The sequence below is a fragment of the Pan troglodytes genome, chromosome 1, assembly GCF_028858775.2.
Source record: "Pan troglodytes isolate AG18354 chromosome 1, NHGRI_mPanTro3-v2.0_pri, whole genome shotgun sequence".
Taxonomy (NCBI): Eukaryota; Metazoa; Chordata; class Mammalia; order Primates; family Hominidae; genus Pan; species Pan troglodytes.
Window position 1 is genome coordinate 149,820,254 of NC_072398.2, and position 5,361 is coordinate 149,825,614.

Sequence of the window (5,361 nt, forward strand, 5' to 3'; positions counted from 1 at the left end):
GAAATTCTTAGACCCTGCAGAAAAACAAAAACAACAGGAAGCAGCCAAAAAGGAAATGCAAACTAAGGAGAGCTTTCGAACGTTTTAATTTACTTCCCACATTGCACAACCTCTATCACCAATTTGGATTGTGATGTAAGGATCGACTAGTGTTAGGCGGATGGTTAATGTAAAGTGCTGTTGCCTCAGTGACTTCTTACATGAACACATGAACACGTCTGGGTGTTTCTATGTCATAGTCCATCAAGGCAAACTTTACATGGTGTTCATTAAATATCTCCACTGTATACATGATTAGACCAGTTGTTTATTTCCAAGTTAGGTCAAGCTTCAAACTAAAGTAAACCAGTTGCATTTGTTTGTTTAAAAAAGGAAAAAAAAATTGACTTCTTTTTTTTCAGAAAATTGCCAGAGAAAATGACAATTTTCCAATTTGGTGATTAATCAATTATCAAATTGATACAAAACATTTGGAAATAATAGAAAAATATAAACATTATATTTTTATTGAGAAAATGCTTTAAATTAACTTAAATGTAGCTACAATTAGATAAAAATAATTTATAAAGTGTGGAAGAATTGTTCAATAAATTTAAAGAGTTTTACTGGCAAAGTGGTGTTTTATTCCCTTTGTTAAACAGCAAATTCATTTTTTTTTTTCTTTTATCCATCAAGTGCAGATAAACTAGGCAGCCAAAAAGTTTATTTTGGGTACAAAAAAAAGGATGCAGAAAAGAAGAAATATTTTTTCCAATGTCATGAAAAAAGAATATGTCTGATATAAATTTAATAAAATTAACAAATTCTGAATAAAAATGTAGATTGCTTTGCTCATTATTTTCCTAATTTTATTTACATTTCAAAATCAACAACAATGAAACAATTCTAGAGTATCCTTCTTGAAAAGAATTGAAAGAATGGTTTTAGTGGGACCAGAATTTCCATATTTGAAGTGAGTATAGCTAAAATAAAATTGTTCATTTTAGTTGAAATCATTACAAAAGAAATTCATTGCCCCTATTAAACTTATGCAATCATTTGTACTGTAACCTGAAAAAAAGACTAGAGTTTCAGATGAAGATTTTTGCTGCTGTGCATATTACTTCCTCATATATATGTTTTTAAAATTTTTACTTTAACCTTGAGAACAACAATAAGAGAAATTTTTAAGGAAAAATAGAAATTATCTTAAGATTTCAAAAGTCCTATATAAACAAAGAGACTGGAGATTAAATTATCTGAACCTCTTCTAGTTTTGTGTGAATTCTGGCAAATTAGTTAAGCTCTGTGAATCTCAACTTCTTCATCTTTAAAATGGAGAAAGTGTCCATCTCACATGGCACCTGTAATGATTACATGAGATTCTCTTTGTGAAAAAGGCCTAAATTGGCAAAGACATCTATAAATAGCAGCAGTAGTAGTATATAAAAAGTAAAGAACACTCAAAATTGCACATATCATTCAGATACATAACTTACAGCTGCAAGGGGAAAGAAAAGCAGCAATATGTAATACAGTACAGTTTAGGGTTGGTCTGGGTGGTCTGGGCCTGTGTCTTCATCTTTGTCTCCTTCACAGTCTCTGACTCTGTCTCTGTCTTCACCTCCATCTGCTCTTCCTTCGCCTCCTGTTCCTCTTTTCAGATGCTTAATCCTATCAATCTCAGTGCTAGTGCATTCATTTTATCTCACTTGAACCTCATGGCAACTCTATGGTATTGGCTATCATTGTATCACTGGTTGTGCTATAAAAAGCACACTAAAAAAGGAATATGCATGCTCAAACCCTCATTTTTAGTCGATTTGCACTTTTTTCTTTCAAAGTTTCTCAATCCACATAAATTAACCTAATTCTAGGCGAAAACAAATGTATTTTCTCTGGATTGTTCCTCTTTAAATAGTTTTAACAATTATTTGAACCACATTTATTGCTTTTTCTGATGATAAGGAAATACATAATTATTGCAAAAAATCAGAAAATATAGGAAAGCAAAATGGAATAAAATTATGACAACACCCAAATATATCTAATGTACATTAGTTTTCTTTGTTGGTGTAGATGAGGAATAAGAAGGAAATTAGCAGTTTATCTTTAAACAAAAAAGAAGCAACACTGTCTACTTACTATGAATGTGGTTAGTCCCTGTGGTAGGATGGGCTACTACCATGTTCCCCTAGAGGCTAAAATTTTTTTTGAAAAAGGAAACACCAGAAAGAGATCATAACTTATCACAAGTAATAATCAAACATGAAAGATCAAAATAAGTGACCAATAACTCCATATTTGCAAGCCTGTGCCAAGACAGTCATTATTTCTGAGATTTTTAATTTAAATTTCTATTTGATCTTTTATTATACATGTATTTGTGCTTGTGGGCAATTGGAGTGATCTGACTGTGTTCCCCAAAATTCATATGCTGCAACTTAATTGCCCATGTGATAGTATTTAGAGGCGGGAGGCTTTAGCCCATTTATGCCTGAGGTTGCAATTTTTTGAATTTTTGTAATCAGACCTCAGTGATGACCTTGAGCAGTAGGATATAAATAACTCCCACATGCTTAGAGTTTCAATAATGGAACACTAGGCATAAATAGGTTTTAAGAAGTGATTAATGAGAGAAGAGCCCTCATGGATGGGATTAGGGCTCTTATAAAAGGTCTTAAGGAAGTGAGTTTGTTCTTTTCTGCTCTTCTGCCATGTCATGACACCTAGACTGTGCCATTTTTGAGGAACAGGTCTTTGCCAGACACCAAACCTGCTGGTGCCTTGATCTTGGACTTCCCAGTCTCTAAAACAGAAATAAATTTCCATTATTTATAAATTACCTAGTCTGTGGTGTTTTGTCATAGCAGCACAAGCAAACAAACTAAACAGGAATGAATCTCAAATTCTTTTAAATTTTTTTTGGTGTAGGCAGGGTAGAAACGACGTATGTTTAAAAGGACACAAGGTCATTGGATTAATTTTTTCCATGTATCACACTGACGTCTTTGATGTATTACTGGTATAAACGGAGCACTCTATAATTCTCTTCTTTATATTAATGTATTTGGTGTCTTGACATTTGACTAAAAATTAAGAAATAAACCTTATTAATATGATAATTTTTACATAGATCGAGTCTGTAAAACAATTTTAAAGTAGTATGAGTTTTAATTTGGGTTAGTGTGAAGTCTCTCACTTATGGACTCCATCCGCAAAACCTTAAAAGAGGGAATACACTTCACATATATATAGCTTATAAATAATCACTAAAGCACATATTATGGTTCTGAATTATATATTTGTCTGTTCTTACAGAATAAAAATTTCTGCCAACTCTTGCCTTCATTTTCTGTTTTACAGTCACAAAGACGTATCTTTCATCTGAGGGCCTCAAGCTCCAGTAGTTAGTAACAAAACTGCAATCGTAAGTAAAAAAAAAAAAAAAAAGCACAGAATTATGTTTCCTTTTCTACCTTGTGCCTGGTAACATCAAAAGTTAAATAATTTGAGGCTTTTATCATGTGTGCAATGGTGTACCCAAAGAGCATGTTACAGTCCACTTTCTCCATTTCTAACCTTACCATTGTTAATGCTAACAAGACATACAGGGTCTTTGAACATTCTGAACAATACACCTCGAAGCCTCAGTAAGTCAGCAAGGTCTCAAAGGTTGTACCATGTAAAAGTCAAGTAATTAAACGCTGATTACTTACTGCTTAAAAAAAAAAGGTGGCTGGGAAAAGTTGGATTCAGAAGGTCTAATTTCACACAGAACATTTCAGTGAAAATTAAGCCTTTAACTATATTCTGCTTGACTTGATTTGAAAGAAAAGGATAAGAAAAAAGGATTATAAAAGCTATTCAGTAATGTCTTTCTGCAACAGAGCTTTGGGAGGTGACAAACAGCCACTGGTAATTCATTTAGTCATCTTTTCCCCAAACAGCATTTGGATTCCCCTTCAAAATTTGGCTGCAACTCTTTAGTTTCATTATTCTTTCAAAATACAAAGGCTCCTTCCTGCTCTCTTGGCACCGGTTGAAATGTTTTAGCTCCCTAGAAACAGCTAATTTCTAATAAAGTTTGCAAACATAGTAAACCCCATTTTACCTGATGCTGTTTCATTTCCCATACATGAAAAAAAAAAGGGGGGGGAACTCTTCCCCAGAGTTTTAATTTTGACCTATTTCAACTTTGTAATCTTTTAAATCAGAATAATTAAAATTTAGAAATATTTAAGTTGTTCTTCCTTCTATCACACCCTACTCTCCAATTTATCTCAGTGGCTAGTATGTAGAACAATGCCAGAGATGACACAGGTGCTAAAATTATTCTGCTGAAAGACATCACAATTTTTTTTTTGGCAGCAGTAGAATGTATTCAAATGTGCCTTAATATAGGTGCTGAGGCTTGCCCATGGTGCTCTTGATATATAAGGCCAGGACATTCTGCCAGTTTTTCTTGAGCAATGACAGCAAGAATTTGACAGCCAGGTGAATGTTCTACACAAGCTCATCTTCTGTCATCTTCACGTGGCCAACAGCCACAGCCAGACATAACACCTTCTTCATTTGGAACTTGAAGGTGGACTTCACCTCATCCGCTTTGGCCGCCATGTTTTCATTGTGTGTGAGCAGGGAAGGGAACTTTCCTGCCTTATTTAGGCCTGGGCCCAGGATTTGTGGGATCCACTTGATCAGAGGCTCTGAGGCCAAAAATGCATCATACTTCTTGGCTAGCTTCTTGACCAGTTTTTTATTTTTGTTGAGTTTTTTCAGCGCCTCGATGTCCATATGGGGGATATCCATGACCTTGGCCTCGTCACAGTGTTGCTGGTACCCCAGGACACACACGGAGAACTTGGGGTGGGGAGTGGACTTAAGCCTGACGGTGTCCGAGAGGTGCTTGTCCTTCTGGGAGTCACAGTTCCTCAAACTAATCTGCAACTCCACTGTCTCCAGACTTGGGGCCCTTGTGCTGGTTCCCTTGCAGGACTTCCTGCATCACCTCGTACACGGTGTCGCAAGAGACTTTGCTGCTCATGGCTTCTCACACTGAGCTAACCGGAAAAGTGACACATCTCAATCTTTTATACCTCTTACTCTCTCACTCTTCCTGTTACAGGAAGGCATTTATTTCCTTTCCGTTTCGTAGATGAGATTAAGGATTATCTAACAGAAATAATTATACTGCTTGTTAAAATTTACTTAATTCATTTCTTGGAACTATTACTATCTGTTCACAAGAACATATAAGATTATTTATTTTCTTATTTGTCTGGAATTACCTGTGCCAAATTGATCAAATATTTCCTTACTCAATTGTTTCTAAGAAAGAATTTCTACCTTACAGAGAGAATGAATCAGTTTAGTTTATTA

General features: G+C 34.9%; 1 pseudogene; it reads right to left on the reverse strand.

The window, feature by feature from the left end:
• Positions 1-4,367: 4,367 nt before the first annotated feature.
• On the reverse strand, positions 4,368-5,026 carry LOC469365 (large ribosomal subunit protein uL1-like; annotated as a pseudogene).
• Positions 5,027-5,361: the final 335 nt, after the last annotated feature.